Source organism: Silene latifolia, chromosome 11 (assembly GCF_048544455.1).
Source record: "Silene latifolia isolate original U9 population chromosome 11, ASM4854445v1, whole genome shotgun sequence".
Classification (NCBI taxonomy): domain Eukaryota; kingdom Viridiplantae; phylum Streptophyta; class Magnoliopsida; order Caryophyllales; family Caryophyllaceae; genus Silene; species Silene latifolia.
In genome coordinates this window covers 3,558,032-3,568,523 of record NC_133536.1, presented here as the reverse complement: position 1 = coordinate 3,568,523, position 10,492 = coordinate 3,558,032, and the positions used below count along the sequence as shown (strand labels likewise).

The 10,492-nt window shown below is 36.1% G+C and overlaps 1 long non-coding RNA gene across 1 annotated transcript; it reads left to right on the top strand.

Moving 5' to 3' along the window:
• Positions 1-7,349: 7,349 nt before the first annotated feature.
• On the top strand, positions 7,350-8,560 carry LOC141612636 (uncharacterized). Its single transcript, XR_012529122.1, has 2 exons — positions 7,350-7,626; positions 8,287-8,560. It is a non-coding gene; the product is annotated as an uncharacterized LOC141612636 (long non-coding RNA).
• Positions 8,561-10,492: the final 1,932 nt, after the last annotated feature.

The following is a 10,492-nucleotide window of genomic DNA, read 5'->3' as shown; positions in this document are numbered from 1 at the left end:
TCTGGCCCGGCTAAATTGTACGGTTCATTTGGTAAAAATATCTTCCTTCTTTTTTTTTTCCTTTTTTTTAAAAAAAATAAAACTAGTATAGTTCCCGCGCAAATGCGCGGCTTTTTAGATAATAATGTAAAAAGACGTTAAATGATCTTGGTACTATGCTTAAGTGGTATAATAAGAAAGAATATTTGATAGCTTTCACACCAAATAAGATTAACGTTTTAAATTTTTTCCTATAATCATTATTGCATTATTAAAAGCTTAGCAACCTACGGAGTATAGTTTATACTTTAATACCAATTTTGTTTTATTATAATGAAAAAAAATTATAATTTTTAATTTAATTAAAAGATTAGAGTATAATTATAATTATAATATGGTTATATTTTAAGGAAAAGATAATAGTTTAATTGTTTACTTATTAAGGTTGATGCATTTTGGAGGGGAAACTAAGAGAATTTTTATTCTCTTAGTAATAGAGGGATTGACGGATCTAGGTCGGGTCCTTGAACTCTAATAGGGTTTAGAATCGATGTTTTAACCGTCCTTCACCCAATGCGCCTTCTTTCCAGCTCCCGTGACATGTCGCCCATGACCCATGGACCGTCTTCTCTTTTGCCAAATTAACAAGCTCATCAAGTCTTTAGCCCAACTTCTCTTCATTGTCCCATTATACGGAATAGGACCCAAACAGTACTCAAAATGACTAGTCTACCACGTCTAAATAACCTAATAACCGATCATAGTGAATGAACGCAAAAATGTACTCCATAGTTAAATTACTCTTTATAAAATGACTAGGTAATAAAAAAAATTTACTCCTTGGCACTATATATAATGTATAAGTAGTAAAAATGGATACATGGTTTGTTTTAAACTTTTAATTCATATAAGGTGTCTTATATAGTTGTATCCGATCCTTTTGTCAATATTTTGTCTTGAAATAGGATTTACCTATCAAAAAATTCACTTGGTATGGGACACTTTTTTTTTTTTTTTTTTTTTTGACAATAATGAACTTCATATATTAACTTAAAAAGTGCATACATTTAGACATCCTTCATTATGAGACATTTAGAAATAACCTCTGTGAATTTTCATTTTTTTCTTAAGATTTCCGACTTAGCCCATTTTACAAAGTTTCCTTTTCCGAGCAAAAATTGATAAATAAGTCTCGATGAAAAAGAATGGAGAGTTATTATATGTTGTACAGTTTAGAATCTGAGCTTTGTAATAAAGTATTCGAGCTTTATGTTAAAGAATATAAGTTTTATTAGAAAGTATTGAGTATTAAGCTTATCCATTTACACATTAAAAACATGAACTTTGAATTAGCTCAGATAGAATACTTATAAACTCGAATTCTTATATCTTGGTTGTATAATGCTTATGGTCCAACTAGATCTATAATCCTATTTGTGAGTTTAAGGGCTTGCTTGGATTGAGGGTAAAATGAGGGGAATGAATATGAGAGTAATAGTTAAGGTGCATTTTCCATGTTTGGCATGAGAGTAATTATTCACCTCCAGAATCTATTACCCTCATGAAAGGGTAATACATTACCCACCCTCCCCAGGGTAATAATTAAGGGAGTAAAACATCTACTCAAAGTAATTATTACCCTTATGCCAAACCTATCATCAATGAACCCATTACCCAAGTAATTAACTTCCCCGGTAATTATCACCCAATTAAAATTTACCCCGAATTATTCTATGGATTAGTGCAAGCCCTAAGTGGTCACAATATCTAGATAAGGTCATTGAAAAAAAATGCTCTCATTAGAAAACCCTAGCACATCCTCTCTTGATGACGATCTAGTGAATCGATTGACAAAAAAATTCAAAATGCATCAATCATCTCCTATTACCATGGCTGATCATAGATAGAAACATGGATGTTAATAATCCATCCGAGGATTTAATTAACCGAAAAACAATTGAGGGCAAAGTTTCGAAAGTTCATTCCTAGGTTCGTTTCTGTTCTAAGCATTGTCGATGCAATGATTATTGTTAAAAGATACTTGGTCCATATGGTATATGTAAATATAAATGTTAAGTTTCGTTATTGAGCATGGGCAAGACGTGCAATTTCATAAGTTTAAGAAGGTTTCATTCTAAAATTAGGAATTGGGCTTGTACTCAAGGCCCGTCTCATAATGAACTGTTGTGTAGCTGGGCCATGGACCGTAAGTGCAAAACATAGTTCGTTTTTCCCCCAAGTGAATGTTTGGTTATAAGATACTTGGAAAATAAGTTTACGTTTTGGACTTTTGGGTGAAAAATAGTTTAAATTTTTTCAAGAAAATAGGTAACTTACCTAATATTTTGGGTATTCACAAATATTTTTAACTTAGAAAATAACTCATAAGTTGATTATAAAAAAAATGATTAGAATTATAGCTAAAAGTTTAGAACTACTGTGTTGATTCGGAATTTGAACCTAACATCGTCTTTATCATCATTAACAAATTATCTATCGCACGTTGCACAATGATGTAAATTAAATCCGAAGGTCCAAGTTTATCCATGTGTTTTTTTTTCAGCTCGTGTTTAAGACATACATGATTATGAGTCTTAAAGATAAAAAAGCGGTTAAATATATGAATGAGACAAAAAGTAAAATGGTTTGGGCCTAGAAACGATAAATAAGGAGGGTGGAGTAGACCTCACAAACGTGTCAACTGGGTTCGGGTCGCCAATTTCAGGTAGTCATTTCCAGGTTAGCTTTTATCAAATTATTTAGGGTTTTTTTATAACTGCTACCACGTATAGTTCAGATTTTACCTGTTACGAAAGTAAAATTTCTTTAAAAACTGCTATCAATATAGTTGGTTTGGTTTAAAACTAACTACCACATCAGGTTTGGAAGCAACAAGTGAAGATCTCAGCCACATCAGGTTTGGAAGCAACGAATATTTCCTTGATTGCATGATTCTAAATCCACCGTATTCTCAACCATCCGATATGGCGGATCACAAGCCATAGTATCGAAATATAGATCGGTTCCCTCATCGGTTGTCAATTGAGCAACAATCGAGTCGAAAACGTTATCAGGAAACGTTAAATTAGGAGGAGGGAAAGGATAACTGTCAATGGCAGTTAGAGTGGAATACGAAAGCGAATTATGATGGAGGTATGCAAATACATTTTTGACAGGGAATTGTTCTTGATTGACATTATCAAGATCCACACATTCAAACTCATCCCCATCATTCTTAACAACTTGATAAAACAAAATCCCGAATTCAGTGCATTTGTATACCAATTTTACATCAAATTTTCTGAGGGTATGATCATATGCTGTTACCACAAAATCTTCTGGCCTGGATAAGTATCTAACAACCCTTTTCTTTGAGACCCATTTTGTTCTAGGACATACCCCAAATATTGTACTTATCAATAAACCCGATTTACAGACACACAAAGCCCCAGCCGAATAAGATGTGTCCGGCACCTGAGTAGCTCTAGAACGCAGTAACCAAATTTTAGGCTTAACTATTACTGGGCTTGACTCCATCCTAATAATCTGACAATTAGAGGCTACTATGCTATGCTACTGTTACGAGGAACATACAAGTATACAACTGAACTGATTGTTGTATTAATCCCCAAATTGAACTAAAAAAAAACCCTAAATTAATTTGAATAAAGCATGAACCTGAAGAAGCCGATTGTCGGACTGGCAATGTTCGTCGGACGCCGGACGCCGGAGGTTCAGCTAAGAGAAGACCCAATTTATGCAACTGTGTTGCGGAGTATTTGATGAATTTGAGTTTTTGAGTTGAGAATCGGAGAGATGAAAGACAAAGATAACAAATGAATTCTGGCCCGGCTAAATTGTACGGTTCATTTGGTAAAAATATCTTCCTTCTTTTTTTTAAAAAAATAAAATAAAATAAAATTAGGGGGTCTATGGATCCACAAATTCTCATTGAAAACATGACATATCCGTCACAAGCTTGTGACGGATACCACTTTACCTCACAATATACCCAATTTTTCTCTCTCTGCAACACTATTCATGTGGTCCCCTTTCTCCACTAACCCATTTTGTTACCATTTTATCTCACAAAATATCCGCCACAAATGGTAACCCGCCACAAGGGAGACCAATTGCTATGGATCGGGGTCCGAGTCAATGAGGCATAACTTGGACCCTACCCACAAATGTTTTGGAGGATCCATACCAAGACATGGTAAAAATGAACCGAGCTGAATAACCCGACTCGACACTTAAACTCAAAACTCGGACATGATCCGAACCAGAAACGACCCCGCCCAGTTTAATCTGACTCGTATTTTTATTCTTGCAAATTAAACCGCTTAAAATAGACCTTCTTCGACCCAAAAATCTTGGATAATCATTAGGACCCGAAAACATGGAAATGTAATTGTTTTAAAATAAAATAAAAAAATAAAATAAAAACTGAAGATACATTCTGATATTCCCAAATCTTTTTTTTTTTTTTTTTTGTTAGAATGAAAAAGACCAACTCATGATATTCCCAAGTCTTAAGTAGTTCAAATCTAGACTAAACTGATTCACCGAAAAAAAAAACCCAGATACCTTACAAGTTACAACTTAGGGCTTGTTTGAGATGAAAGTAATTATTAAGTGAGTAATGAAAGCTAAAATAAGAAAAAATGGGAGGAGATTGGTGCTTTGTGGTGGTTGTGGATGGTGGAAAGAGGAAGTGAGGGAGGAATTATTACCTCTATATGGAGGTAATTATTACTTGGAGGGGGAGGTGGGTAACAATTACTCACTTAATGGAGGGACTATTACACTATATTTCCCCATTTTTATCCATTTCTATCTCCAACCCACATCCCTTCCGTCCATTTTTTAGTTCATTTTAGCTCTATTTCTCCCTTAATCATTACTCTCATCCCAAGCAAACCCTTAATTATGATTTACGAGGCCTTAGATTAATAAAATTTGTGTGATTTTATGTAATGCAGCAACGACGCTAACAAGTTGGCACCTTATGGTAACATTTTGTACTCTACATTTGGCCCAACGTTTCAAATTTTTTGAAACAAAGACGGTCGATATGAAGACAGTCGTACTCTTTGGTATTCTTAATGGAATTTCAATTGGACTTCTTAACTTGAGTCTCGGACTCTCGGGTTCAACTCGATTGGATTTTACCAAATGACTAAACTCGCCATCATTCCCTTTACCATTCTCTTGGAAACTCTTTTCCTCAACAAACACTTCAGGTAATTAATTATGCCTTTATATTGTTGGACTCGGTTATTCTATGAAAATTTATATTTTGTTCTCGGTTAAAACGGGTTGGATCACTTTCATAGCTTTAACCGGGTCTAAAGTTGTTTGTTAGTTCAGTACAACTTATTGGGCCAATCTTGCTGGCTAATTCAGACCAACTTATTGGGCCAAACTTGATATAATTTGACCCGTTGTTTTCAGTTCAGTTCAGTTCAGTCAAGCTCTTTTAAGTTCACATTAATTTGGTTCAACTGTTTCAACTTTAAAAGAATAGAGCCTGATTATCCTTCAAAACGTGTCAAGTTGCATTTGCAGATCGGGTTAAATTTTGGCAAGTCTATATCGTTATCATTTAGTCAAGTTCAAGAGAATCATTCTTTTGATCATGAACACGCCGGGTTGAATTTGCGGGTCATGTCAGATTTTGACAGGTCGAGTGGACGACTATCAATTAGTCGAGTTTAAGGAATCATCTATTTTTTCATATGTTATATCTTTCCTAATTATATCTCTTGTTGGAACCCTTTAATAGTGGGAAGATAAAGTTCTCGCTCTTCATCTTGCTGTTGGGAGTCGGGATCGCCTCGATAACTGACCTGCAGCTCAATTTTGTTGGCCAAATTGTATCCTTTTTTCATTCTCTTACATATACAATCTTACTCACAATATGATGCTCACGGGATTTAAACCCAGGTCCTGAACACCACATCTCAAGACTTTACCAACTAAGCTAGTTGGCAATCTGCAGAACACATGTAATCCTTAACATTGGTGTAATTTAGTTAACAAATACGATACAAAAACGACTAAGCGTCTCGTCGACTCAACTTTTGTATCAATCAGCACCATTCCAAGCAGCTGTGCTATTTGTATTTGGTCCTTTGGTGGATAAGTTCCTTACTCACCAAAATGTCTTTGCCTACACATGTTCTCCTCTTGTCTTGGTAAGCTTATTACTTTATTCAATTAAGCTACCGCCTCTGACTCAATTAATTCTTTACGTTTTTTTTTTTTTTTTTTTTTTTCCATAATCTCTCTTATTGAAAAAGCCAAGAACCAGTGGCGGATTTAGGGAGGGCTAGCAAGGGCGTTCGCCTCTGTTGAACAATGAAAAATGCGAAAGTTTTAGATTAAATTTTCGAAAAAATTTCGAGTTTGCCTCCTAATCATAAATCCTGGCTCCGCCACTGATTATAACCTAGGTAGCACCAAAACGGACACGGAGACGGGACACGGACACGACACGGACACGTGACACGGCATCCCTTGATATTTAGGACACGGGACACGTTATTTAAATTTAATAAAATATATATTTTATAATTATAAACGTTTGATTTTATTTTTATAAAAGTATTTGATATTAAATTTAAATAAGTGAAGCTAAAACTTGCCCTTGATTATAACTCGTTTTCATTTACCATCCAAACGAATCTTTTAATCAATCTCTTTCGACAACTCACTTCACGCTTAAAGAACATCATTCAGCCCAAATGATGTCCAAATGTCATGGACACGCGTCGGACACGGCCGAAATACCATGGACACGCGTCAGACACGTGCTCGAATAAATGTAGAAAGTTAGACACGGCTTTGTAGGTGTCCGACACGTTTTGACGTGTGTCCGAGGAGTGTCGGTGTCCGACACGGTGTCGGACACGGGACGGCTGATTAGGAGAAGTGTCCGTGCTACCTAGATTATAACTAGAGCTGACCATCAGCACGGGCTAACCCGGCCCGCCCTGGCCTGACTTGACCCGGACAGGCCTTGGCCCGAGCCCTAAAATTCTAGCCCGGCCCACCCTTGGCCCATCATTTTAGCAAAAATAAAAAAAAGTAAATAAATTGGCAAGGCCCGCCAGCCCAGCCCGTCTTGACCCGGGTCAAGCATATCTCAGCCAAGCCCGGCCCGGTCAAGCCCGCCCCTCCCCTAGCCTGGCCCGGGTCTGATCAGGAGAGCCCGGCCCGAGTACATGTCTAACTTTTTTTTTTTTTTTTTTTTTGGCAAAAAAAAAAAATTTATACCTGTACTCGGGCCGGGCTCTAATTATAACTACAAATCATTTACATGTACATTCGACTTGTGTATCGATTTAAGCAATAATGTCGAAATGTGAACAGGGATTCATCATACTGTCATGCCTGATAGCGGTATCAGTGAACTTCAGCACATTCCTGGTAATTGGAAAGACATCACCAGTGACATACCAAGTGTTAGGTCATCTAAAGACATGTTTAGTACTCGGCTTCGGTTACACTCTCTTACATGATCCTTTTACTGAAAGGAACATCATTGGCATTTCTATTGCTGTCTTGGGCATGGGTTTCTACTCTTATTTCTGCAGTAATGAAAGCAAAAAGAAAATTTCAATGGATTTATCGACAGGCTCTCAGGTATCGGCCACTCTTACTGTCGTTTAATACATATAACCGAAGATGTTTTAGTATAGTGGTCAAGTGCCGATTTTTCTTATTATATTGTAAGTCGCTGTCGCTGTCAATGTTCAAAACAATTCTTATTACGCGTCATTTGAAAACAGTCTCTCTATTTCAGTGCCGGGGAAGATTAGTACTTTTAATTCCCCGGCCTTTATAGCATCAAACACATAGTCTTTTAGACCAATTAGTCTCACTATAGACGGATATATCCGTCTAAAGTGAAAGACGGGTCAAATATGCCTAAAGTGGTGACATTTTGGGTCCACCATGCAACTTGTTGCTTGTCTTATGCTTAAAGTTAGTGGATATTTGACCTGTCTATAACTATAGACGGATATCTCCCGTCTATAATGAGAATTTGTGCTTTTAGACGGTGGGATACTATTTCTTAGATTGTCGTCGTCAGTGTTCAAAACAATTTTCATTACGGGTCATTTGAAACACCACTCTTTTTTAACGCCGGGGAAGATTGCTGCGTCTAATTCCCCGGCGTTTATGACATCATAGACAGAGCCTTTTAGACAGTGGGATAGAAAATTCATTTTCCTATTTTATATTTCAAAATATTTCGAGTTTTGATTGTTTAATGGTTGATTAAATCGCGTGTTATTGTAGATCAAAGACAAGGAAACATTGCCATTAACTTCAACAAAGAATGTGGATTTTCAAGATAATGAAGCTCATGAGATGAAGAAAGGATCCAAGGATTCTTTTCTGTAGCTTAAAATTTCCGGTTTTCGCGTATTTTGTTTGAACAAATTAAATAGGGTGATTTCATTCATGAAGCTATATATGTCTTATACTACAAATTCATCATAGAACTATCAGTGTAAACCTTTCTGGTCATTTTTGCAATAAGACCTAAGTATACTATACTATACTGTCTTTATTCTTCTGAAGTGTTCAGCATCGATTATTGTACATGTTCACTTGAATTCGACATTTATTTCTTACGTCTCAAATCTAATCGTAATGCAAGTGAAAAACGTAAATTATTAGGAATGCCCTATGGGCCTGAAGTGTGGATACTGCACATGCGCCCATCTATGCAACGGACTAAAATGTGAAATTCTACAATTTCGTCCTCTATATATATAAACATGGTAGATTAAGGACCGATAGAGCCCTAATCCTACTAATGATCTCGTGTTTGAGCGACTAATCAGTCTGTCATCGGGTACAATATCGACCAGGCAAGCTACTATAAGGTCGATAATGGTCGTACTCATTGACTCTTCACACAAATAAAACTTTGATACTGTAACAAAGACTCACAATCTTTTTTCTTTTATTATGAAGTGACAGTGTGACACTTCCGTCAACCTAATTTTGAACGTTCTTGGAATCTTCATTATGGGACATTCAGAAACAACCTCGGAATTTACAATTCTCCAAAATTTTCCCGACTTTAACCACTTTTTCAAATTTTCCTTTCCCTAGCAAAAATTAATAAATAAGGGTCAATGTACAAAAGATATGAAGGTATTAATCAAGTTATAATAGGTGTTGTTTAAGACGGTCTTAAATTTAGACTTTTCACAACCATTCTTTTATTTTTGGCTTATCTAAATCGAGTTTGAGTGTCGTCTTAATTTTAGACGGTCTTAACCAAGAATTTTCCATGAAGTTAAAGGGGTCACAATATGTGTATACTACTATACCGTAGACCTGGCAAACGGGTCGGGTTGGTTCGGGTCGGGTCAACATCGGGTTTGCTGGCTTCGGGTCGGGTTAGGATTGTTTCGGGTTCGGGTCAACTATTATCGAGTAATTCATGGATAATAATCAGATTGCAACAATAAACATTGAGTCAGGTTATAATGGGTCGGGTCAATTCGAGTTTCAGGTCAAGCCTGGTCTTGAGTTTGGGTGTTAGGTCGAGTACAGTCGTACAGATCGATTATTTGGGCTGGATCAATTTTGCCGGGTCTACTAGTATACTGTAGATTGTTAGTCTACTCAGTATATAGAGAGGCTGTTTGATTGACTTGACTTTGTTAGTCTACTGAGGAGAAATGGGAAAAACATTGTTAGTCAATCAATTAGTGACTCAATGTGACTTTGTTAGTCATTTAGTCGCTGTCAATATTCTTCTCATTTCATTAAAATACTACTCAGGAGAAATGGGAAAAACATTTGTGGAGGGGCAGTATATACTGAGTAGACTAACAAAGTCAAGTCAATCAATTAGTGTGGCTCCTTATTGGTTCAAAAAGTTAATGGCTTCAAATTTGTGACTAGTTTGACTTTGACTTTCTAGCCAGCATGTACATCCTAGGTTGCACCAAAACGGATACGGACACGGACATGACACGGACACGTGACACGGCATCCCATGAAATTTAGGACACGGGACACGGCATTTAAATTTAATAAAATATACTCCCTCCCAGTCGTCATAATGTTCCCCTTTGATAATGGCACGATACTTAAGGAAAAATATTAAAATAGGAGTAAAAGAGTTGTGTGGGGTTGGTGATAGGAGAGAGAGATGAATTATTAGTAGTTAAATAAAGAATTGTGGGGCCAAAACATAAAGGAAAGTAATAAAATAAGAGTAAAAAAGTTGTGTGGGGTTTGGTAATAGGAGAGAGAAATGAATAAAATAAGAGTAAAAGTTTCTAAAAATAGAAAGAGGAACATTACTTGAATAATCCGTTTTGGGAAAGAGGGAACATTATAGTGACTGGGAGGGAGTATATTCTATAGTTATATATGTGTGATTTTATTTTTGAAAAAGTATTGAATATTAAATTTAAATAAGTGAAAGTAAAACTTACGTTAATTATAACTCATTCTCATTTCCAAAACCAAAACCAAC